At 42.0% G+C, this 26,805-nt stretch overlaps 1 protein-coding gene and 1 long non-coding RNA gene across 6 annotated transcripts in view; one reads left to right on the forward strand and one right to left on the reverse strand.

Moving 5' to 3' along the window:
* Positions 1–19,804, reverse strand: part of PCED1B (PC-esterase domain containing 1B) — a 61,257-nt gene extending 41,453 nt beyond the window's left edge. For both annotated transcript variants that reach the window (XM_077870332.1, XM_077870334.1), the window contains exons 1-2: positions 19,651–19,804; positions 7,614–7,872 (exon numbers count right to left, since the gene is read on the reverse strand). The gene's annotated coding sequence lies outside the window, so the exon portion shown is untranslated. The remainder of the gene's footprint in view (positions 1–7,613; positions 7,873–19,650) is intronic.
* The window catches only part of LOC144296937 (uncharacterized), a 61,568-nt gene that overhangs the window by 33,242 nt on the left and 1,521 nt on the right, over positions 1–26,805 (forward strand). Inside the window, exons 6-8 of one of the 4 annotated variants that reach the window (XR_013363871.1) lie at positions 16,772–16,843; positions 19,342–19,380; positions 24,234–26,800. This is a non-coding gene — a long non-coding RNA (uncharacterized LOC144296937). Of the gene's footprint in view, positions 1–16,771; positions 16,844–19,341; positions 20,513–24,233; positions 26,801–26,805 lie in introns of those variants that run through there. The other 3 variants (XR_013363867.1, XR_013363870.1, XR_013363872.1) reach the window with 3 other exon arrangements.

Below are 26,805 nucleotides of genomic sequence, written 5' to 3' on the forward strand. Positions count from 1 at the left end.
CCTCCCTTGGGGTTGGCCTTCAATTATTTATTCATCCAATATTTAATAGGCCCTCAACTGTGTCAGATGCTGGGAATATAAAGGTAAGGAAGGCATGGCTGCGGCCTCCAAAGTCCTTAGTAACGTGAGACAGACAGGTAATAAATGCCACAGTGGGCCTCGGGGCTATGACAGATGTATGTCTGGGGAGCAGAGGGGACCCCAAGGAAGAGGAGGTGCTCCTGGGCAGAGCAAACTGAGAATAAAGCACCCATGGTCAAAGAACTGGTGCAGTCAGGAAAAGGCAGTTAGATCACTGGGCCAGTAAAAACCCTACTCTCGGAGCCGGTGGGATAAAGGATAGGTCCCAGTAGAGGATGCAGCAGAACGGGCTTTGACTGGCACACCTAGGAAGATTCCAGTGCAAGTTAACAGTCTTTACAAGACTTGGCCTCCAGACAATGTAGTGCCCAGATAGGCATTCGATGACTTTATAATGTTGGAGAGGAATTCCAGAATGTGCAGAGCCGGAGTTGCCTAGCAGATGGGATGCTTGGGCAGCTACTCACCTTGTCACCTCTGGTCTTTGGAGCTAAATCCTTGAGCATGCTTAGTCTCTGTCTTAGCTATTAAAAAAAATAGGTTGAACAACACTGATACATTTACTATTTGGTGCCAGGTTCAACTGTTTAGGCCTGTAACTGAGTGAAGATTCAAAATGCGTGTCTTACTATGTGTTGCTGCTTATAGTTAAACTAGGGTGACAATTCCCTTGGAGTAAGGATGGAGGATTTTCCTTCTTTCTTTTTTTTTTTTTTTTTACTTTTTTTAGGATGGAGGATTTTCATCAGCACTAGATCGTTTCACCGATTTCCAGTTTTCTGACACTACATTTCCTCTAAATTTGCCATCTCTCTCTTGGTTTTCTCTCTCTCTCTCTCTCTCACACTTTCTTTTTTGAGTGATGTCTCCGTGCCTCAGTCTTCTCATCTGTGCAATGGGGAGAACGATAGTGCCTACTGCAAAGACTTGTGAAAACTAAATGAAAAAGAAATCCAAGTAACGTTCTTAGCATGTGTTCATTTAATAACTGTTCGCTATCATCGTCATTATTGTCCATGCTCATTGTAGAAAATTTGAAAAAGAAAAATCAAAGGGAAACCTATAAGCCATCAAAAAAAAAAATCTCACTACCTGGGGGTAATCACTATTAACATTTTGCTGTTTTCTTCCCAGGATTTTTAGCTAAGGAACGCTGGATCATACTGAATGGATATTTGACATCCTCCCACCTCCATTTTTGCAAGTAGTCTTGCAAAGGTTGTTACTTCATCTGAAATGATACTTTAGCTATTATTAGCTAAGTAAAACTTCTTTAAATTAAGTTTTTAATTTTAATTCCAGTTAGTTAATGTACAGTGTAATATTAGTTTCAGGCATACAATTTGGTGATTCAGCACTTCCATACATCGCCCTGTGCTCATCACAAGTGCCCTCCTTAATTCCCATCACCTATTTCCCCCATCTCCCCACCCATCTCCCCTCTGGTAACCACCAGTTTGTCCTCTATAGTTGAGTCTGTTTCTTGATTTCTCTCTCTCTCTCTCTCTCTCTCTCTTCCCCCATCATGATCATTTATTTTGTTTCTTAAATTCCACATATGAATGCAGTCATATAGTGTTTGTCTTTCTCTGACTGGCTTATTTCACTTAGCATTATATTCCAGCTCCATCCATGTCATTGCAAATGGCAAGATTTCCTTCCTTTTTATGGCTAGATAATATTCCATTGTACACACATACCATCTCTATCCATTCATCTATCAACAGGCACTGGCTGCTTCCATGACTTCTCTCTTGGTTTTAGATGAGATCACGTGGTCTCTTCCTGTGAATACTATCTCTCAGATCCCCTCATTTTTCTAAATTCTTACACGGGAACCACCAACCTGGATCTTCACCTAAATCTCTGAGTCCTTCTGGAGAATGTGAAGATCTGTTCTGGGGTGAATCTCAAGCACTGTTCTATCAGGCAGCATTTTTAACGTGTTGCCCAGAAAGCAGCAAAAACAATCTATCTTCATGAATAACAGTCACTGGCCATTGCCTCCTCGAGGCCATTTCCCCTTCTTCCAGTGTGTTCAGATGGTGGGGAGAGATCCCTGGATCACGGAGAGTATGCCCTACCCAGGCTCAAGGATGAATCAGGACAGGTCATGGAAATGTCCTCTTCTTGGCCCTTAATTTTTCTAAGTTTGGGTATCTGACCCAGTTCTCACCAATGGGCCCTACAGGGAAATCTGGGTACTTCCCAAGAATAGGCTTTTCAATGGAGAGGCTCGTGTTAGTTTCCATAACGTACCACAAACTGGGGCCCCTGAAACAACATAAATTATTCCCTCACAGTTCTGAGGTTAACGTCTGACATCAAGGTGTTGTTCCCTCTGAAAGCTCTAAGGAAGAATCCTTTGCCTCTTCTTTCCCTCTGATGGTTGCCAGCAGTCCTCGATGTTGCTCGGCTGGCCAGCTGTATCGCTCCAATTTCAGCCTCCGTCTTCATGTGGCCATTTTCCCTCTGTGTCTCCTCTGTGCCTTCTCAAGGAGTCCTACCCTCTGTGTCTGTTTTCTCTTCTTCAAAGGATACCAGTCATTGGATCAGAGCCTGCCCTGATGCAGTATGACCTCATATTAACCAATTATATTTGCAAAGACTATTTCCAAAATAGGGTCACATTTATAGGTACCTCAACATACCTTTTTGGGGGGACAAAATTCAACCTCCAACAAGGCCTTGTGCACTTTTCCTTTTGCCTTCCTGGAAGTACAGAAGCCATCTAATGACTATGAGGTTACAAGCATGAGAAAACAGAAGTAGGCTGAAGATGATGGGAAGAGGAGCAGGAGTGAGGGAAGGTGTCTGACAGTATCACAGCGCAGTTGAACTACTGCCAGCAACTACTAACCATTAGACCTCTTGATACGCAAGAGAATGACCTGAGGTATTTAAGCCACTGCCAGTTTTTTTTTTGTTTTTTTTTTTTTTTTGTGTCACTTGTAGCCAAAAATATTCTAATGGACATCCCCAAATTCCACTAGTTTATAATAACAATATTAGAAAAATAAGGTAATAAAATTTTCATAGATCTAGATTCATTAAATTTAAAGGGCTATTCTTTATTCCAAAATTATGTTGCTTTCACTTGTTATTCAAACATCCTTTCTTTTATGAAATGATGGTGATGATAGATTGTCACTTTTTTAGTCCTTGTCAAAGAAGGGAAGGAAGGAGAGAGGGATAAGGGGGAGGAAGCGGTTTTAGTTTATTCTTCCTTGAATTTTCAAAAATTTTTTATTTTTGCTTGTGAAATCCAAAAGTCTATGTCAAGAAGAATGTTGGCTGGAAGATCTAAAACTTGCCTTGAGGATCTAAAACTGATGATGTGCTAGAGTCTCTGGTACTGGCTTGTGGAAGCAGATGGTTAAATTTCTAGGAGGTGGCTTGATGTCACCTTGGTAGCTTGAAATCCAACATGGTGGGAGTAATTCCATCCTGGGAATCTGAAAATAATAAATCAAACCTCCTTCCCCTCAGTTGTTTACTGGCACACACCTGCTTCTTGTCCAGGAGGTCGGGGATTTCTTTGGAAAGCTAGCAGGCCTATTTTCTAGGATAAGTAAGGTATCAAAAGCTAGACTGGAGGACTGTAATTGGTGTGTGTTCAGTTCCCTTGACAAGTATTTCCCGTAAATGCAGGCTGACTTATGTTTAGATCTGTGACATGAGCTGGGCACTAGGGTGGCCTCCATTTTGTGGGTCCCCAACATACAAATTAACTTTATCACAGGAAACACAAGCACATATCATCATCTTAGATGTCAAAAAGATTTATGCCAATTTCTTTAAGGCTCTTTTCTCTAAGGCATTAAGGTAAAATATATTTGGGAATTCCACCCTCAGACATAGCAGAGATAGTTCCAAAATTTTCTACGTGCTTTCTGCCTACCTCTTTACCCATATAGAATCACCCAGACTAGAACACTTACCTGACATTATAATGTTAAAGTACCTGAATTGTAGGTACTCCAGTTTTCCCTAATTGACAAAAGTTCACTCTCTAATTAGGTATTTAACATTCCCGGGATATCAGTTACGTTATTTAATCAAAGTGTTAATTTTCCTCCTGTCACCTGTGTTCTCCAAATGGTATAATAAGTAAAAATCATCTTTCAATAATTACCAGAAAAAAAAGAGACCCCTGCTAAGCCATTTTAGTTATTTCCCTTTTAGCTTTCAGGCAGACCTGAACCCCATCCATCTCAATAAGACATTCTATTCCATTTACAATCTTTGGGGTGATGAGTTTTGAATTCTTGTTTGTTTATATGTCCTCATTTATTTATATCTTATGGACAGCTGGCTATTTCTGCTCTTAAGGCTATATGGTATAGCAATTAAGATCTGAGGACTCTGGAGTCAGCTTGGGTTCACAGCCCAGTTCTTCCATTATTAGCTATGGGCCTTGTGCAAGTTAGGAAAACCTCAGTTTTCCTCAACTGTGCAGTGGGAATAATAGCAATAATCTCTGCCTTCTGAATTATTGGACGGCTTCAAAAGGATAATGCACATCAAGCACTCAATGCACTATTATTATAAGTTTAGCTCTCTCAGCATTTCGGTCTATTGCTTGCATTGCCTCGCTGCCACGCATCTTCGAATTCCTCTAGATGCACTCCATTACCCGGCCAGCTCAGAACAATATTTTTGATTCTAGCATCTCCTCACCAGGAGCGCCTCCCAAGCTATCGGCCATTTCAGCTGCTCTTTTATGAGCTAGCTTCAGGCTTCACTGGCTCTTTTCAGTTTTCAGATTTCTGAGCTCAGCCCTCTGCAAAATGATGGCTTGGAGACGCAGAACCATTTGTGACTTTATTTATTTATTTTTTTTTCCATTTGTGACTTTAAAGTTACATCAAACTGTTCTTTGAAAAGGTTTGTGAAGACCTCAGCCTTTCTGTTATCAGTGGGAGTGGACTATTATTAGCTCCCCAGTTCTGCACTGATCTTGGATTCAGTTCTGATTTTGAAGGGGGGAGTGGGGAATTACAGGATGTTCCTTGACAGGACTAAGATTGCAGAAGGGTTGTGATTGGTTGGTAATGATGTTCCGTCCTCTGTTCAGCCCTGGAAAAAATGGAGCTGCTTTACTTAAAACATTTTTTTTCCTGTAGAGGAGATAGCTTAGGCTGAAGAGGTGAAAATAGTTCTAGATTTAAAAGGATTTAAAGATTCAGTGTTCTTTCTAGTATACATGGTTTTTCTCTCTTATTGCCCATAATTAAGAGAAATACAATGGAAAATACCTTCACTAGCCAGGACCCAACTCCCTGAAACTATATGTAAAATAAATTGGAAATATATATTTCAGGAGAAAGCATCATATAACATCAAGCTAGTTGACTTCCATGATTAATCAATAACCAAGTATAAGGGCATGCCCGAGTATAACCTAAGTCAGTCCAGCTTATTATTTCTTATACATAGAACATTATACTAGAAGTTAATCTCCATGGAAGCAATTTTTGCCTGTTTCATTCTCTGTTATACCCTTAGCCTCTAGAAGAGCACTTGGCACATAGTAGGCACTCAGTAATATTTGTCAAAATAATGAATGAATGAATGAATGAATGGTACTGAAAAAATGAGACGTGAGAGTTCCGAATTACGAAGCAGAGGCATTATAATGTTTGTAATCATCGACACGGTATCAGTTATATGGAAGGGAACTGGACCTCTTAAAGCAGGACAGTTGACTAATAAAGTATTTAGAAAGATGCTGACAAAATACTGAGCTTTTTTTTAAAAAAAAAGGGTTGATGAACCAGAAATATTATTTCATCAGAATGGTCCACCAATTTCCATTAATTGAGGCCTCAAGTTTAAGAATAAAAGTGCTGACTCGGAGGTTATGAATTATTTTAATTGGTACAAACTTTGATTTGATAATAAAACCTTATGGAAATTTCTCCCTCAGCTAGCATCGCCAGATGTTCTGATGAACTTTGATAGTCCCTTATTTCATCTTTGAGAAGAGGTCACCCCAATTTAAACTCCGTATTAATTTTCTTGCTCTTAATTGAGACTAACATTGGCACAGAAGGTCCTGTGTGACCTTTCGGAGATGTAGAGGATCAGAAGCACAGAGGGGAAGATGGGAGATTAGTTGTGGTTGTGGCTGTATGGTTAGTAAGCGGGCACCTCTTAAAACAAATTATGGCCGTGCTTCCGTTTGTGATTTGTATCAGCTAGATACAAATTTGGATCATTAATCCTGCTTTACTTTTCAAAACTAAAAATGGTTAGCTATTGCTTTTGTGGGCTTTTGTAAACACTTTATAAAAAAAATGTAATGCATTTTTATATCATTCAGCATGAAGAGATTCACTCTTATACCAAATTCATGACACTGGTAGATTTGAGGTGCCTTCCTCTTTTCTATTTTTTTCTTCTTTTTATTTTTTGAGATGATGGCAAGAGCTATATGGGATATGTGACGATTGTCTTTCCAATATTTGGACCCATAAACCCAGTGTTACCTGGCCTCACCAGCCTATGAGATTTCCTGTGGCAACACTCTGTTTCCTCAAATAGTAACTCAGTATCTCTCCCCACCCCACCACCAACTGGCTCCTATTTGTTTTGGGGACTCCCCAAAGAGATGCTTCACATTTGCTCACAGACCTGTCAGATGGTTACCACATGGCATCCACCATGTCTTTCTGCTGGCTGCCATTTGACTTACCTACCACTGCCAACCGCCATGGTCTGAGCTAAGGATGTCAGTGTTCATGCCAAGGGTGCCATGTTCCTGGGTGTGAGTGTGGTACTGGGTTTAGTGCAGAGAAGAGGAGAAAGGCCTTTCTCTAATTCCCTGCTACGCTGGCTTACGTGGGTCCTTGTGCAGATCTGACGATATCCAGGGTACTTTGTACTCCTCCAGCTTCTGTACTGTACCCTCACTCATAATCTTCCCAGTTGTCTCATGGAAATACTTCTGTCAGGATCTGGCACTCGTTCCTTGGCCAGAGTCTCAAACATTCTTTTGGAAACATTCCCTAACTTTCCAGTTGCCACCCTCCAACCTCCTGAGGCTGGGCTGAGGCATCATTTGGAGCACAGACACCCTCACCTTTGGCACTCCCACTCCAACCAGACTCAGTCATGGAGCAGAAGCTCCTCATGCACGTGAGAATTTAACGTGAGGGTGATGGGAACACAGTGAGGAGACGGGGTGAGTGGGTCCATGAGCAATCAGTTGGCTGCTTGCTCTCCTACAGAAGGAAATCTTTTTCTCGCATTTCCGCAGGTAGGCGACAAAATCTAACAACATTGGGCTGTGCACAAAACATAATTTCCTCCGCACATCATTTAGGTGGGCACTGCCAGTGTGTAGGGGTCAGACATCCCCTTGTTGAATATTAAGAGTCTCTGTGGAAATTTTTCCTAGGGACACAGAGTTTCCTCACGCCCCCCCCCCTCCCAGATGCGTATTTGTGTTTGTTAGGTGTCTTGTACCTAGTAGCATCCCTTTTCCTCTTCCCCAGAGCCCCGAAGAGCATGCAGGCTAAGCCTCTCACCCCTGCTCAGAGGCTTCTCTGAGTTCATAGCTGATGCTCCATCTGGGACTGCTCAGTATGCTCCCAGGGGATGGTCTCCTATTTGTCTTCTCTCCTCCACTCCCTTCTGTACTCAGCATCAACTGTATCTTCTTGCTATCCCAACGTGGATGGCTTTGACTTCTCTTCCTCAACTGTATCTTCTTGCTATCCCAACATGGATGACTTTGACTTCTCCTCCTCAAGTTTTCCTGATTTTAGCCAGTTTGAAACCTAGATGCTTTTTAAGAAGAAAAAGTGCTCAGCAATAACATTATTATTATAAGAACCATCAGCCAGGACACACCAATATTAAAAGGAGCAAACCGGTTTTGAAATTCCCAAATGGGATTTCTATACATAAGAAATGTCTGACCTGACATCCAAAAACTATTACGATGTTCTAGATAATGACCAAATAAAATTAATTATGAGGTTTGGCTCCTTTGGAAAAAAAAAAAGGCTTGAACTAATTTAATTCATGGATGTGAGGATATTGTGCAAGTTAATATTGATTTACCAACTCAAGTAATACGAGAGCCCCAGAGTGAGTAAATACTTTTACATTGAACTTAGTTTTGTTGCCCAGATATTATGGGCACTTGGCCACTTTGCTTCGAGGATAATGTAATGCTATAAATAAATAAATAAATAAATAAATAAATAAATAAATAAGAAAGAAAAGGAAAATTAAATTTCTAAGACCAGTTTTCTAAGATAAAGCCAATACCATATGTTAACTGCAAATATTCTATTCAACTAGCAATTCAATTTCTCATCATTTATGATTCAATATCCTCTACTAAACACGAAAAATACAGAATAGGAGAAATTTGAGCAGAGATGGTAAAGGGATATTTTAAAAGACTTATAAGTCTTATAGTATCTAGTTATACTAATTTTGTATATAAGGTATAAACAGGTATATATTTAGAAGTGTTACAAGTAACAATAAATGTCACTTAGGCTTACTATGTACCATACTTTGCCAGAACTTTACTTACAGTATCTCATTTAATCTATGCATTAGATAGTTATAATTCCCATTTTACAGACAAGGAAACGAATGCTCAGCAATATTGAGTAACTTGCCCAAGTTAATACAGTCTATTAGTGGCGGGCCCAGGATTTGAACCTGTGCATGTCTGACCTCAGAGATTATGCACTTAACCAATATGCTACGAGACAGGCAGGCCAGGAAGCCACTTAAAAAAGATTAATGCTCAGGTGTGCAAAGTATATATATGAATTACTTTTCTCTCTCCTTATAAAATTGTTACATTCGTACAAATTAGGTAAAGCTCTGAAAAAGCAAATGCAGGAAAAGAGGATGAGCTGAGAGCAAATGGGGCTGATGGATGGCAAACCCGGTGGGTGGAGTATGCCATTGAGCAACCTACCAGAACAGAGGAGGTGGAAGTCTGAGGGAGTCAGGAGTCCGTGCAAGAGGGGGAAGAGGGCAGAGATGCTCCTACAGGACGAGCACACACAAGATCCGGGGAGAGCAGGGTTTCAAGAGACAAGAGGGCACGAGGAGCATCCAAAGCAGAAGCACGAGCCAAGGAAGGCTGATTGCGGCTCTCCTGTCCCTGCATCCCTGGTTTCTAAGAGTTCCCCACGTCAGTAGCCAGTCCCAGCAGAATCAGTCTAGGCTGCTGGCATTGGAGTGGGAACAGGCAGTGTGAGGCACGAAACTGAGGCAGAAGGAGGAGCCTCATCATCTGTGCAGGAGAAAATCCTGGGGAAAGCCTGTGATTAGAGGGCACCAGGTAGATGAAGTACCAGGAAGCCGGATGTTCAGGATGCTTTGCTCCCCGAGTCTCCGATAGTCCCTGCACTTAGCAGAGCTCTACTAGATTATTGCCCACATGCCTCCCTCCCAAGGGCAAAAATCGGTTCACAGAGACAGTTCAGTTCAAGCCCATACAGAAAACCTTTTCCTAGCTACGTTGTAAATCTCCCTCTCACTCCCTGAACTCAGTGATTCACAAATGATTCAGAGCCCTGTGCCTGCCACAGGTTAACCGTCATCTGTTCCCATCTTGCAGAACATGCCCGATCTGCCAACTGTCCCCTTAGAAAGTAGTGCTGGAAACTCATGTTTCATCCTACCTGAAGCTTCAGCAGCAGAGTATAGTGCGTGTGCTACTTCCCTGAGCCACATCTCAAGCTTTTGGCACCTGTCATTTAAATTGCCTTAGCATTTCAGGCCGCCACCATCACACCTGCCCCGAGTGTGGGCCACTGAAAACTGCTGGATCTTTTGCACTTAAACAGCGCCTAGCAAACCAGATATCCATCCTAGACGTAGGAAAACCCAGTTACGAATAAATTTTACATGGGTCTTTGCCTGTATTCCTATTAATTTCTTTGTGGCTTTAGCGACCTAACATTCCAAATGTCAACCCGGCTGACGTCAGGTTGAATTCCAGCCAGCTGATCATGTCATCGACACCAACAGTGCCAAACTCTTCAAGCTCTGTAATACCCACAACATAAGATAAACTGCCTTCTATGTCTTCAGTAAATTAAACAATTTTCAACCAAAGTCAACACATATTTATGGAACACATATTGAATTAGTTACTCTCCTAAATGCAAGGATGATTGAGAGATAGTCATGAAGTGTGGATAAACTAGACAAGGGTCTGGTGGCCCAGTGGGGGAAATGGGTGTGAAAATGGCCAAGTAGGACACCATATGAATCAAGTCTTATGAAAGCCTAGAAAATGCAGCACCTTACTGAATTGCTTTAGCAGTCGTTTAAGTTTCTTATATATGTGATCTTCACTAAACTTCTCTGTTTCAAATTTCCAGCTGGTTGGCATGGTATCAGTTCAACCTGAAGCTAGGTCTGCCTAGAGCAACTAGACCAACTGGTTGACTGAGGACTTCGTACCACATGTGCAAATCGCAACAGAATGTGTGAATTCGATTTGATTAAGAATGTTGATGGCCAGGACCAGTATGTTAGATATATACAAATATCTCATCCTGGGACACCTGGGTGGCTCAGTGGTTGAGTGTCTGCCTTTGGCTCAGGGCATGATCCTGGAGTCCCGAGATCGAGTTCTGCATCAGGTTTCTTGCATGGACCCTGCTTGTGTCTATGCCTCTCTCTCTCTGTTTGTGTCTCTCATGAATAAATAAACAAAATCTTAAAAAAACAAACAAAAAACCCCCCAAATATCTCATCCTACTAGCACTTTCTGTGACTTTAACTGTAAGACAACAACAATGTGAAAGACAATCTATAAAGTGGAGTCATCTCACATGCTGTCCTTCCAGAATTCAAAGATAACTAGGAAGCAATAGGGAACAAAGGGACCTCCATCTGCAAGGATGAGTATAATAATGGCAGGGTGTCCATTAACTATTTTACAGTCTCAATAATAGTTCAGATGTGCCACATCTCTGCATTTTGTAGGCAGCCACTCTGACCACACAAGTTTTGGGAGCTGAAACCCAAATAATTATTTGGGTGGTTGACTAATTGTTCCTTCATGTTGCCTTCCTGCTAGAGGGAGGAGGAGGGAGAGGAGGAGGAAACCTTCCTGCCCAGGGTTTTTACTAGGCTGCCAGATTGACATCCGTGTGCCTGATTCACATTTATTAATTTGAATCTTAGCAAGAACAAAAGATTACCTACTCAGGTGTGGGGGTTCTTGGCATTTCACACTGAAAACAATGATTCAAACCTGGATATAACTAGGTAAAACTGAAATGATTCTTTCATAGCCTCTAGCTCCCATTCAGAGCATACTTTTCTCTCTTGACACCCTTTATCCTTGGAGCACTTTAGGCAGTGGGGGTTGTCCAAGGGCCCTGGTTCTGAGACAGGCACCCGATTACAACTTCTCCAGGCAGGACGGCAGGCTCTCTCATTCAGGCACACCACGACTGACAGCCCAAATATTTTCAATGGACATTCTGTTTGTTTTGCTCTTTACTTCCTTCCCTCCCTCTCATTCTTCCTTCCTGAATCATTCAAATGTTTTATTACTAAAGCTCAAAACTCAGTCCTTAGCCAAAGTGAATATGAAATAAGATTCTAGAAAGATATAATAAACATGAAATAAATGTTAAGAGAATCAAGGGAGCCAATGGACTCAGGAAGTGAATAAAAGGTGTTGGACATTCATATGCAAAAAAGAAAGAGAGAACACATCAACAGTACCTTGAACCATATATAAAAACGAACTCAAAAAGTCCATAGACCTGAATATATAATGTAAAACTGTAAAAGTTCTAGAATAAAACATAGGAAAAATTCCTTGTGACCTTGGGTTAGTCAAAGATTTCTTAGATATGGCACAAAAGCACAAACCATAAAACAGAAAATAATCAATTAGACATTACCACAACTGAAAGCTTCTCTTTGAAAGACAGTGTTAAGAAAATGAAGACTAGCTACAGATGGAGAGAAAACGATTGCAGGGCAATGCATATCTAATAAAATACCTGTAGCTAGAGTATATGAAGAACTTGCAAAGCTCCACAATAAGGAAACAAACAACCCAGGAAAAAAAAAGTAGAAAAAAGATTTAAAGACCCTTCACCGTAGGTGATATATAGATGGTAAATGATCACATGCAAAGAAGCGCAAGATTGTTAGTGATTAAGGGATTGCAAATTAAAGCCATAATGATATTAAAAAAAAGCCATAATGATAATGGCTAACAGTTAATGAAACTGCTAATACCAAGAACTAGGTTACAAAGAAACCAAACCAAAATAAAATAAAATAAAATAAAATAAAATAAAATAAAATAAAATAAAATAAAAAATAAAAAGAAACCAAAACTCACACATTTTTGGTGGGATGGTACTTTGAAAAGCAGCTTTTTATGATATTAAACACACACTCGGTTTATAACTTGGGGTTCCTCTATTTAACAGATAGTTGAAAATCATATTCACACAAAAACTCATTTCCAATTATTATATTCTGGCTCTATCCAAAATTGCCAGAAAGTGAAAACAACCCAGGTGTCCCTATGGGGGAGTGGATAGACAAACCGTGGTCCTACCATACAATGGAATACTACTCAGCAATGAAAAGAAATGAATTACGGATCCAGGCAATGACTTGGATGAACCTCAAATGCATTCTGTGTGAAGAAAGCCAGACTCAAAAGGGCACGTATTCTATGAGTCTATTTATACAACATTTTGGAAAAGGCAAAACTATAGTGCCTGACAACGAATTAGTGATTACCGAGTCTTGGGGGACAGGAAAGGAAATTGACTGCAAGGAGGCACAGGGGAGGGGTGACAGAAATCTTTATATCTTTATTGGGATAGTGGTTGCATGAGTATATACCTACATAAAAATTCGCCAAGCTGAACATTGAAATTTGTGCGTTTAACTGAAGGTAAACTGTTTCTTGATTAAAGTGCTTAAAAAATGAGGGTGAAAGAGAAACATTTTCAGATCAAGGGAAATTAAGAGAATTCACTGCCATATGACCTTAGCTAAGAAATGTTACCACATGGGAACCTGGATGTACAAGAAGGAAGCAAGTGCACTGGAGACGATAAATATAACTATGTGTTTATTCAGTTTTCCCTTCATATATGTGCAGGTGGAGGCAAACAGGATATAAAACACCTACATTATGGAGGGGGAAGGTGGTGGGAGGGGATTTGTTAAGAAACAAAGAGAAAGTCACCAAATCAATTAGGGATTACTAACTCCTAAAAATTTAGTTCTGGCTTGGTGCCATGGTGCAGAGTAAATTCAGACGGGGTCTTCACAACGTTAAACATCCTGATGAATAAAACAAATATGAGCCAGTTATTCCCAAACATTGCATGTTGGGCATCTGACGTCCACAACCTGCTCTTAGCGGTCATTTAAAAAATATTTGTTAACTAATTGTTAACCTGAACCTCTGATTGTAGTTCTCTAAGAATTATTCTATCAAAGCTGGAATTAATAAATGGAGGCCCATCATGGGTAGGAAATGCCAAAGTCATGGGCCAAGATTTAAACTGAGATCCATCTGATTTCAAATTCTGCTGGTCTACCCACCCAGCGCTGGTTTTACCCCAGACTGTGTTCTCCCATATGCAAAATGAAGATGAAATAATCATACTTATCTCATAGGGTTGTTATGAGAATTAAGTAAGAGAATGTCTGCAAGTATGTGGGAAGTAATGAGAATTCAATGAATGGGAATGCGTCCACACACACAAAAAAATCTCTAATTAATACATCTGATAGCCACCCAAGATTTACGAGGGAAGGAATGTATGTGTAGAACCCCCTCTTCTGTGGATCACTGCACTCTTCTATGACCAGAAATAGCACCTTAATCCCAACAGCCTTCTGGTCAACTGTGCCGTTAGGTAATCAATGGATTTTGAAAACCTCAACAGAAATGTTATTCTTGTAACCCACTATATTAAATATTGAAAAATGGAGTGAATTTCAAATAATCCTCAACCTGTCTCTGGGAACTTTCAATAGCCATGGTTACCTTTGAGGCTTACTCCAGCCACATTTTTGGACCCAAATCTGTTCTAAAGCAAAGGTCTGTCTGACAGTATTTTGGATTGAATTTGGATTAAAGGATTTAATTGGATTCCCCTAACATTAAATGAGTTTGTCTTGTTTGCTGGACATCATGCTAGACACTTTTCACACATCTATTTATTTTAATTTGTCCTAATAAGAATATTCTTTAATGCATCTGCCACATTTCCTGCAGATGGTTTCCTCAGTGTTTCAAAACATGCGAAAAACCTGAGAAGTATCTGTGAGGTTCTTATGATCATGTTTCTAAGATCTGAAATCTTTTAGATGAATAATAGTTAAACAACTGATAAAAAATAGTGTCTCTTATTTGGGCATTGTATTTTTCTTCTAGTATCTTAGAGATTAATCACATTCATCCTAAAATTAGTAATTGTGTATCTTCTTTGGCAGGATGCCTCAAATGCCATCATAAATATCACAGACATTATATGTCTCTCCTTCCTCCACCCCATGTTCAAGGGGAAAAAAAATCTATGTGTTTGTGTACAAAGCTAAAAAAATAATATATAATTCTGAACTCCCCAAAGGGTACTGTAAGTTATGTATTAGCTTTGGGGGAACTCTATTCACAACTCTTCTGATGGCTAGTTTCTTTTTTCTATGACTTGTCATAGTTTAAATCATCCAATTCAATGCTTTGATGTGTCTTCTATGTGTCTGACCCAGAGTCCGACATGCAGAGGAAATCTTAGTCTTCTTACTTCACTCTCCTAGTTCCTCTTCCTCTTCTATTGTCTTGTCTTCTCCACCAGCTCTTTCTACAACTTGTCTCCCAGAAAACTGCCCCCACAAACACACAGGTACGGTTTGGTACCTTCCCAGCCTTGTCTGTTTCAAACTGATATCCTCTTGCCATTTCCTCAACCTCATTCCCCCAGTGACATTTCTGTTTCCTCTGGGGTCTCAGGAGACTGTATCCTCCTTCCTTAAAACCAACAGAAGAGGAAAAAGAGTTCACGATATCCCAGTCCTTCTCTTTTACAGCCATGATCTCCTAGCAAGAGCTCTGAGAAAGTATTGCTATCCCACGAGGGTCAGAGAATTTAAGCAATTTGCCCAAGTTCACAAAGTCAGCATTTGAAGAACAGAGATTTATACCCAGGTCTTCCTGACCACAAAGTTGATGCTGTTTCACTATGTCATCTTGTTCTCTACCACTTCCAGGACCAAACTCTATCTAGCACTCATAGATTTCCTTGATCAAGTTCTGATTTTATCCAATCAGTTTTATATTAGCCCCAAACTTCATCCAAGCTACCTACCATATGGCTTTCCTGGTTTTATGTCTTAAGGTAGGATGTACCTTCTGACCTGGAATAACCTTCTCCTCCTCCTGTCCTAACTTTACACCTTCTTCAAGGCTGACTATGTTCGTCTTCCAGAGGATCTAATTCTTCCAGCTTCAGCTTTTCTCCTCTTAAACATTTGATGAGTTTGGAAGTTGATGCCCCTTGTCTTTTCTCCACCACACCAATCCATCTGCTTCTCCCCCAGAGAGGACTGGGTCCTGCAGCTAGCAGGCAAGCTGAAGCTTGAGGGTGGAAGCATGGCCTTGGCCTGAGCTGGGTTAGATAGAGAAGGACTTCTACCCTCTAGACTGAATCAGAGCCTGAAGACCTGCTGCAAAGAGCCCTTGAACTAGTATTGATCAACCCAACTAATCCAAATTCAACTAGCCCTGGGACTAGTATCAATCAACCCAAAGGGAAGAGAGATAGTACTAGCTCATGGAGGTGCTCCTGGGATGTATACTAGTGTCCCTGGCCTTTCAGGAGAGCTGAATAAAGGGGCCAAGTCTGTTCTATCCTGAGGCTGAAAGGCTAGTGGCCAAGGGCACCATCAGGATGAAGATGGCTTCCTTTTGGTGCTCTGCTTAAAAGTCTTATTATTTGAAAAAAAAAAAATCACCAGGACCAGATGGATTCAGAACTAAGTTCTAGCTAATCTTTAAAAATAAACAGATAAATCAGGTGATCCAAATGTAACATACTTTTGCAGAAAAAAGAAAAAGAAATCTTTAGTATCCTCTCACATAACTCTCTTCATTATCTTTCCTCTCTTTAATGTTCAGCTCCCCCTCAAGCTCACCCAGAGCTGTCTTATCCTCCAACCCCAATACACATACACATTTAGCTGCCTTTACAGACTTGCTGGATTCAAAATTATTTCTCCTTGCCCCCTCCCTCATCAAAAAGTCTGTGTCCCCAGGGCAGGTGGTCAGGCTGAGTTTTAGGGTACCCACTTTCCCTGCTCAGATCAAACAGACAATATTGCCCCTGGGGGGCTTGTTGGAGCTGGAAGGCCCCTCCTTCTTCCTGGGAGAGCACTGCCTCCCTCTTGTGGGCTCTGCTACTGTTGGTGGAGAGAAAACCTTATAAAACACTGTGCGGATTCCTGTCTCAAGTAAGATGTCTATGGCTTCAAGTAACAGAATACCAACCCCAAATGTCATAAACAATAAGTGCATTCTCTTAGATAACTTTACGTCGAGGCAGCCTGTAAGGGTGGTTGATTCAGGGGCTGAACAATATCATCTGGAATCCAGCTTCTTTCTATTTCTGCCCTCTATGGCACTAACTTCATCCTTGTTCATGTGCAGGATGCAAAGACAACGGGCTCTTTCCCCAGACAACTCCAGCAAACGTCACCTAACATCTCAGCCCAATCACAGGTAAGTGGCATGGTTGGCTTTTGATGAATCATCTGTGACTTAGAAAGGCAGCCACAATGCCCGTTTGAGTTCCACCTCCTATCCCCAGTTGGTTGGTGAGGGAATTCAGCATGAACATCCCAGGAATGCCCACTGGAAATAAGAGTCATCACCGACAGAAAAATTAACCCTTGGGATAAGGGTGATGTTCTTAAGTTTGACTATAGTTCATTCTCACTACTTGTTTGTCAAGACTTCCCTCTTGGATTCTTTCATTTTATGGGAGGGATGATTGAGATGAGCAGAACATTATTTCAAATGCTCTTCCTAGAATGGATTGCAAGTCACCTGTTGTCATGACTCTGGCCAGTTGCCATTCTACTAGAGTTAATCCATAGACTACTGCTATTGAGATGTTTTTGAGGTGAACTAAAAATATCTAATAGGCTTAGTTGGAGGGTTTTTTTTTCAGTGGAATGTGTTAAAAAAAAAAAAAAAAAGCTGGACACTAGTTAAAGCCAGTAACAACTTAAGACTTTCTTGAGTAACTACTGCTTTAGAGAAAAAGAGCTTGAATGTAGGACTGAGCTCAATGCTGTCCTGCGCAGAGGTGTGGAGACCCAGTGGGAGCCAGAAAAGTGGAATCACAAAGAGCAGGTGTGTATTTGGGGTGGGGGGTGGGGGCGGGGGAGGGGGTGTTGGTCAACATGATTAGGCCTTCAGGATTTGTTAACCGCCTGTTATGGAAGTGGGGTTTCTGCTGCCCCCCAGAGACTGGGGAATAGGGTTCCTGACTTTAGGCATTCACTGGAACAAATAGTAAATTATTTTGTCAACCTTGAGTTTTCCCAGCTAGTTGCTCAACCATAGATGCGGCTTTGACCTGTAAGAAGCCCTGTTAGTGTGTAAGATCTATGTGTGTGCATGTGTGTGGGAGGGAAGGGTTGCAAGAAATTGCTGGTGATGAGAGTAAAGGACAGTTTTCAGATATAACCTAAAGAAGTTATGCTATGGGCAGCCTAGGTGGCTCAGTAGTTTAGCGCTGCCTGCAGCCCAGGGCGTGATCCTGGAGACCCAGGATTAAGTCCCATGTCAGGCTCCCTGCATGGAGCCTGCTTCTTCCTCTGCCTGTGTCTCTGCCTCTCTCCCTCTCTCTCTCTCTTTCTCTCTGTGTCTCTCATCAATAAATAAATAAAATATTTTTTTAAAAAGTTACGCTATGATAATGACCTTAATGTGTACAGCTGTTACCATAGGATTTCCCTTTGTCACTGAATTTATAATTTTGTTTACTAACACAAAATCAAATTAATACTCTACATTGAACTTTTTTTACTTTTTAAAAAGGTTTTATTTATTTATTCATAAGAGACACACAGAGAGAGGCAAAGGCACAGGCAGAGGGAGAAGCAGGCTCCCTATGGGGAGCCTGATGCAGGACTTGATCCTAGGACCCCAGGATTACGACTTGAACCAAAGGCAGATGCTCAACCACTGAGCCACCAGGTGCCCAACCACACTGAACTTTTTAATTGAGTAGAGGACCAATCAAATATTATGCCTCAGTAGCCCCTGAAGATATTGCTGAGTAGCAGCATAATACATATGTCCATAACCAGCTCTAAAGGAGAGCCCTGAGTCAGCTATCTGGAACAACTGTTAGTTTTTGTTTTTTTTTTTTTAAGAAGCAAGGTTTTGTGGGGACATAAGTCAAACAAGTCAGCTTTTGCCTACCAGTTTTAAGTGGTGCTAGAAAATCAAGGAGTTAGTCATACAGGATGGAAGTTTTTAACCTCATGAATCCTTTCATTGTAGAAAAATTATTGAAACAACTGGCAATAAAGGATCTATGTTCTCTCTTAGAGTTGCGAAAAGGATACATGTCAGATTAGTTATCAGAACATTTTCCCAAAGCACAGACACTCTTTGGAAATATGTATGTGAAAATGTGAACACCTTCGTGAAGCTGACAAAGATGAAACACAATTCTAGAAAAATTGGCCATCATTCATTATCGGTTGTAAAATTGTTTCATCTTTGCAATCACAAGAACATTATATGGGATAATATGTTATAGGGAAATGGAATACATGTTTCACTAAATCAGATATTCCCCTGGTGAGATTGGTTCTATGCTATAGGCTGAAGGTCCTACAGGAAAAAAAAAAAAGTCATCTTATTGCTGATCACATTTGGCCTTAGGTGATGCCAGTAGATCCGGGTGAAAATTGAACAAAACAATTCTGTTTACGAATTTGCAAACCAATAGTCCAATATGCAGTGCCCGGCACCCTGTGGACATCAGGAAATATATGTTAGGTAAAGTTTTCAAAATGTGTATTTTGGCCACATGTAAATAAAATATCTTAGATTTTGAGTAATATTTACGTCTCAGCCAGTTGGATCACTGCTGTATAAGCATCTTTTTCAAAGAGAGGATAAAAAGGCAAGAAGCTCCGATTGTTCAGTTACAAAGAAACCACATTATTATCACCCTTCTCACTATTTCTATTACACAGAAGCATTTGATTGGAATATCCTGGGACCAAATCTCCCCGGTAAGAAACAGCTGAGACCAAAGAAAGACGCAAGAATGTTCTCTGAAGAGCCAGCTGACACTCCTGTAGTCAGAGCCAACAGGGTTAGAGTCCTTAAAGAAGCACCCAGAAGCACCCAGAGCCCCAAATCAAGTTTACCTAATCTCATTTAGCACAGGATTTAAATACTTTTATGTAGTTTCTATGCCAAAGGTTAGAAGGGTTTTTACTCAGTGCTAGTTTCCTGAGGGTAGCATTTGAAAGCATGTTTCAAGAAATACTGGATCCTACCTTGGAATCTTGTTGCCTTTTGTCCTTAGTCCTAATTTTAGGACTCTTTGTCTCTCTCCAGTTGACTCCATTGTATAGTTGTTTACAACTCCATTTCCTCTTTTGGGGTAGGTACTTAATATGTTCTATTGCTATTTATATTCCCTTCTCCTTCAAAGTCTTTCCAAAAACCTCCTGCACTGTCAGCGTCCAATGAATGCTTGTTAAACACAATGAATCAAAAATAGAGAATTAGAAGTGTTGATGTTCTGTTGGAAGCAGCAAGAAGTCACATATGGTGGTTACGGTGTAGGAAGAAACTAAAATCGCAGAAGAAAAGCCCAGCCATCTGGGGCCATTCAATGTAGGGACAAAGAGCTTCACACACCTCATTAGCCCCTAGGAATTGCAAGGAGATTCCGAGGGATGAGCACTTGATGCTGGAAATGACCACGCTGAGTCATCAGATCTAAATGAGGAGCTGTGTGATCAATTTATAGAAGGGGTGGGGGGAATGAGATATTTTTCCTCTATGGATTTGGCAAGGATATTTTTAAGATAGAGCCAGTGCCATAAGGGCACAAGATCTGGATATGCTTATACACTGCTGGAAGGCACAAACAGTTCAAGAAAAACATTTTAAGGACAGTGCTGTATGTTTGCAAAGACATATGACACAGGGCTGTTCCCTGCAGGATCGGCGCTATGAAAAATTGTCCATCAATAAAGAACCAGTCAACAAATATTTTGAAAATTAAATTAGAATATTTCAATGTAATATAAACGTATACACGCTCATTAAAGAGAAGGACGTACGCTAACATATTAACAGTGGATGGTAGGATCGCAGATGGTTTTTATTTTGTTTTTTTACGATGCCGTGTTTTCCAAAATTTTCACCAATCTACGCGAATTAATTTAATAAGGAACAAGAAAAGATTTTCTTTGTGCGTGTTCAGGGGTAAGCTGTAGCTATTTGAAACATTCATTTACGTAGAGAAACTCACGCCTTGACCATTCTGTGTTCGACTTTTAGGAAGCGCCTACGATGTCAGGTCCTGAATATTCAAAAATTAAAGACATGGCCCCTGCCCTGGTGGAGTTTTGGTGGAGGAGACGAGTTTCTACTCTATCGTTTACTCAACTTCCCCTTGTGCTAGGCATTTTGTTTAGATTATCCCGTTTAACCCCCACAACTGTTCTGGGAAGTAAACACTACTATTATCCTCCTTTCACATAGGGGGAGGCTGAGGCTTAGAGAGGTCCAGTGACTTGGCCAAGATCACAACTTTCAAGTAGTGAAGGAGAACTTCAAACACGGCCACACCCAGTCTAGATGCCCTTCACCAGGAGTGTCTCAAATAATTATACTCAAGGTGAAGTGTGCTGAGGTGGAGGTAAATACAGAGCGTTATTAGAGCACTTGGGACGCGTCTCTAACCCAGAGTGAGCGGAGGAAAGGATGGGAAGGCTACCTGGAGGAGGTGCTACTTCACTCAATAGAACATAAATAGGAGTTGGGGGCCAGGACAGGTGCAAAGGGGTGTTCCAGGCAGAGGAAGCCACGTGTGTCTGTGCTCGGAGGCCCCAGAGGTGGCCGCCCACGAGGCTGGAGCAACTCCAGGGGGAGAGGGGGCAGGATGACCCGGGCAGCGGGGCCGAGGCTTCATTACAAGGGGACATATTTGCTTCATCTGCCAGTACTGCATGAAATGAGTCTTTCTTTCAGTGTTGCACTAATGGGTAAGAAAAAGGGTTAAGCAGGCTTTACAAAATCCCATCCCTGCTTGACTGATTAGTGCCATGGCAACCCAGCAGCAGCCAACACTTGTCAAGGCCTCTTCTTTGGCTACAATCATAAACAGTGATAAAACATTACCTCAAGGCTTTATATTTTTGCCATCAGTTAAAATTCTGTGTGGTGAAGGCTTCTTCAAATCCCAGCTGAAAGAGGAGGGGGTGGGGGAGAGAAAGGTATATTTTAAAGAATGTGCTAGAAATGCTTTATGCATATGCTTGAAGAATTCAAACGCTTTAACCTCCCAGCCCCTTGAAAAGGCCAGAAGCCTTACTTATCAAGGCAGAGTCCTGAAAGGGCTTTCTCCTTAGGAATAAAGACTTGACAGGAGGTAAACAATGACGCTGCACTCTGCAGCTTCCAGAAGCATCAGCCCCATTGTGTCTCTAGTAATGGTTGCTCTGGGGCGCGCGCCACCCCCTCCTTGCACTTTTAACTGGAGCTTCAAGAGAGCCCGGCAGTCTCACAATGACTGCTGTGTGACAGCTGTGTGGCGGGTGGGACTTGTTTCTAAAACAAATCCACAAATATTTAGATTTGGTACCCTTCTCGAAGGCACTCTCAAGTCATGCAGCTTCTTCAAAGTGACAGCTCCTCAGAGGAACTGCAAGCTTCTCCGTGTGGATCGGAGACTAGGCTGGGACTGAATCTGGAATCCCTTCCCTCCCTCCCCCCCCCAGCAGCTTCCCCTCCACACCTCACCTAACCTCACTAGCTCAGTTTCCTGCTCTGTCAAATGGGATCCACCCCCTCCAGTGTAGCCCAGAGGACCAGAAGGTAAATGGGACAGGCACATGCTGGTATTCAGAAATTCCTAGCTGTCATTATTTATTCAGGGACACAAAGTCACATGCTAAGTCAAACAATAAAGCCCTGAAGTGGCCTAGGCAAACAGTCTGCACCCCTGTCACCATAGGTCATTCATCCTTAGCCACACACTGCTTTCATGCTGTTGTTGTTTTAAGATTTGTATTAACTTATTCATGAGAGACAGAGAGAGAGAGAGGCAGAGACACAGGCAGAGGGAGAAGCAGGCTCCATGCAGGGAGCCCGATGTGGGATTCGATCCCAGGAACCCGGGATCACACCCTGAGCCAAAGGCAGCCGCTCAACCACTGAGCCATCCAGGCATCCCTGCTTTTCAGGTTTTAACATCTCTGAAACTGGAATGTGTCTTATCCTAGGCCCTGTGTCACGGCTACCTGGCAATGGTTTTTCTTTTTTACTGGATCATAAAATACTGGAGCATCTTACAGTGGGCGACACCTTACAACAAACGAAATAGGGTAGTCTCTCCTGGCACAGGGAGCGCTTTTAGTTTGGTCACCAGCCAACAGATAAAAGGAAGAGCCCTAGCCTGCTCCTCTTCGGTAGATCTCAGACAGAAAAGATAAGATCCGTGGCCAAGGCCTCATCTGGTCTTTCTGAGCCTCCGCAACCTGGCCACACATCTGCTCCTAAGAACACACACGTCCGAGGCCTCCCTGTACTCAGCCTCCCTACGTGCTCCATACCATCTGGCGCCGCCTTTCCCGGTCTCCTCGACTGTCCTCCCAGCCGCACGTGCTACCCCCAAACGGAACACAACAGACGGGGAGATTTTCAGAGCAGTTTCTAAAATGGAACCAGGAATGTAATGAATGGAATTTTCTGGGCCTGTGGAAACATGTTGATCACAGATGTCAGGCCTACTGCGAGGGGGGGAAAGTGGGAAGGTGCTCGTGCAAACACACACACACATACACACACACGACTGATGCACTTGCTCTTGTGAGAAGCAGAACCAGATTATGAAGCAGCTTAGGTGGCCCTTGCTTGGGGACCCAATGGGTAAGGGGGCTAAAATGTCATTGCCATGGATTGGAACCACGGTAACCAGCGAAGTCAGGTTTCTGAAAGTCACTTCTCCACCTGGGGGCCGGCTGGAAGACACACAGGTTGGTGCTGCTCCCCTAAATGACACACTGACCTCCAGGAGAAATAGTTAAAAGCACATAGATAAGCAAATAAACCAAAACTTCCTATAGGTGCTAAACTTCTTGTTTCAAGTTGAGTGTTTGTGTGGTGCTTATTGGCAAGTCATATAGCGCAGTTACCGGATTGACCACCAGTCTTAAACTCTCACGCCTGAAATTAGTACCTGTGGTTGGCAAGTTAAAACAACTGTCCCAAACTGTCAAGGATGTGGGGATTCACTCTCCTTGTCTGCTGATAAGTTTTTCTGCCACTGTTTCATTGGATGCTGGGAGGTGACGCGGGTGTCGGGGTCAGATAGGAAAACATGAGTTTCCAGGTCTCTTTGGAACAAAGAGAGTTAGCACCTTGCTTACGAGATGTGTGGAGGGGCCAGAGACCCCGGAGGATTGTCTCCCAACCAGGATCTAGTAATGTGACCTCGTGGAGTACCCTAGTATGCCTGTCCCACTAAATAAACTTACTGAACAGTATATGGAAACACACAATATCGAAACATATATCAAAAGAATATTAATGTGAAGAGGGGATTATTAGACTGAGTAGGAAGCTCACATGGTCCAGCTCTTGCCTAGAGCCATGCAGAGTTCATTTACGTATGGAAATGAACTTGGATAAAAAGATCGACTCATAGAGAAGGAAACAGGACAACGGAAACAAAGAATAGTTATTTTTCCTCCTTTTTCAGAGACGTACATATCATGCATTTCATAATTCAGAGGAAAGGGTAAAACTGGGTGCTCTACAGCAGTTGGAAAAATTTTAGTCTCAAGGTGATCCGAGTTCAGAGTTCAATTATGGAGGGTTAATTTTTGTTCCTCTTTCTGCATAGATGACTGTTCCTTTCTTTGGGTTGGATCTAACGGCTCCTTGTCCTCAGACTTCAAGGATTTGAATGGGGAGAGAGAGTTGCCAGACTGGAGATGAATGGAACTTGAACCGTTTTGAATTTCTACATCAAACTGATTGGAACATTTCACATAATCTCAACACGTGTAATTCTGCTGTAATTCCGATTTTTAAATTCTAAGCGTTTTTTCCTTTTCCTAAAATGAATACATTTGATTAGTGTCTTCCAAATGTCTTCCATTTTTTTTTTTAAAGATTTTATTTATTTATTCATGAGAGACAGAGACAGAGGCAGAGACACAGGCAGAGGGAGAAGCAGAGACACAGGCAGAGACACCGGCATGGAGCCTGCGTGGAACTCAATCCCAGGACTCCAGGATCATACCCTGGGCCAAAGGCAGGGGCTAAACCGCTGAGCCATGGGCAGCCCTGGTGGCCCAGTGGCTTAGTGCTGCCTTCAGCCTGGGGTGTGATCCTGGAGGCCAGGGATCAAGTCCCGCATCGGGCTCCCTGCATAGAGCCTTCCAATTAGTGTCTTCCAATTAGTGTCTTCTACTAGAAGCCCTAGTAGCCTAGCCCTGGTAGCCTAGGGCTATTTTGGAAGATAACACCTCTATACTACTCATAACTCATCTGCAGACCTTACTCAATTTTTGTTCTTTCTGGTCCAACATTCACTCCAGGTCCCACATTATAAGTAGTTTTCAAGTTTTTAAAATCTCCCCCAGTCTGAGACAATTCTTTATTTTCCATGCCTTGATCTTTTCAAGGGCCCTTCAGTTTGAACCGGCTTGAGGCTTTTTCACAATTGTGCAGAGGTTACACATTTTTTGGCAAGAAGATTAAAGCGGTGATATGGTGCCCCTTTCGCGGCGGCCTATCAGGAGGAGAAATCAGTGTGTCTCCTCTTTGGTGATGCTGAATTTGATCGTTCAGTTAAGATGGTGTCTGCCAGGACTCTCTTCACTGTCAAGTTATGGTTTTTTTTCTCATTGTAACTCATAAGTCTTTTGTGGAGAGACACTCTGTGACTACGCAAATATTCTATTTCTCATCACATTTTGTCCACTGGTTCTGGCAGTCTTGCTAGCCTGTGACTATTATTACCGTGATGTTTACCAAAGAATAATTTTTATCATTCCTTTGGCATTCATTAATTGGAATTCTACTGAGTCCAGGCTTATCCCTGGACTTTCCCTTGCCAGGCCTGGAATCAGCCATTTCTCCAAGGAGCCCTGATTCCTTTGATTGAAGAATGATGTTCAGAAACAAAGAAATGGTGGGTACCAGGGGTACTCATCATTACTGGGGTGTCACCACTTCCAGCCCTTTTCAATGAAAGATCTAGAAAACATCTGTATGCCCATGCACATGTGCACGTACACACATATACACATCTCTGTTTAAAACCATGATTCAGGGCAGCACTGGTGGTTCAGTGGTTTAGCACCTGCCTTCAGCCCAGGCGGGATCCTGGAGACCTGGGATCGAGTCCCACATCGGGCTCCTTGCATGAAGCCTGCTTCTCCCTCTGCCTGTGTCTCTGCCTCTCCCTCTCTCTCTGTCTCTCATGAATAAATAAATAAAATCATAAAATCATAAATAAATAAATAAATAAACCATGATTCACATTCATATCTCTGATTCCAATCCAACACCACAAGGTTGCTTGCAGTCTCCCCTTTTCCTTCTTTACGTCTTCTTTCTCTTTTATTAAGATACTTGGTTCTCATTATCCACAATCTATTTACTTATTTGCACAATCCTATAATGCACATAGAGTCGTTTCAGAATTGTTAAACATACCTCTGTGAAAAACAAATGCTCCAATTCAAATCAAATATTTCTTTAAGTTCTTTTTGTTTTAAGCCTTACATTATATCACATTACATGTATGTAATGATTAATTTTATGTTTCAACTTGACTGAGCCATGGGACGCCCAGATATTTAGATGACCATTATTTCTAGGTGGGTCTATGAGGGTGTGTCTGAATGAGATTGACATTTTTTTTTAAAGATTTTATTTATTTATTCATGAGAGACAGAGACAGAGGCAGAGACACAGGCACAGGGAGAAGCAGAGACACAGGCAGAGACACCGGCATGGAGCCTGCGTGGAACTCAATCCCAGGACTCCAGGATCATACCCTGGGCCAAAGGCAGGGGCTAAACCGCTGAGCCATGGGCAGCCCTGGTGGCCCAGTGGCTTAGCGCTGCCTTCAGCCTGGTGCGTGATCCTGGAGACCCGGGGATCAAGTCCCGCATCGGGCTCCCTGCATAGAGCCTGCTTCCCCCTCTGCCTGTGTCTCTGCCTCTCTCTCTCTCTCTCTGTCTGTCATGAATAAATAAATAAGATCTTAAAAATAAATAAATAAATAAACCGCTGAGCCACCCAGGGATCCCTGAGATTGACATTTGAATCAGTAAACTGAGTAAAGCAGATGGTCAGCACCACCCTCCCACCCCATGTGGAGACCAAACACAGTCTCTTGAAGGGCTGAATAGAATAAAAGGCTGGTAGGGCATAATTATTTTCTCTCTGCTTATCTTCCA

The sequence above is a fragment of the Canis aureus genome, chromosome 25 (genome assembly GCF_053574225.1).
Source record: "Canis aureus isolate CA01 chromosome 25, VMU_Caureus_v.1.0, whole genome shotgun sequence".
Classification (NCBI taxonomy): Eukaryota; Metazoa; Chordata; class Mammalia; order Carnivora; family Canidae; genus Canis; species Canis aureus.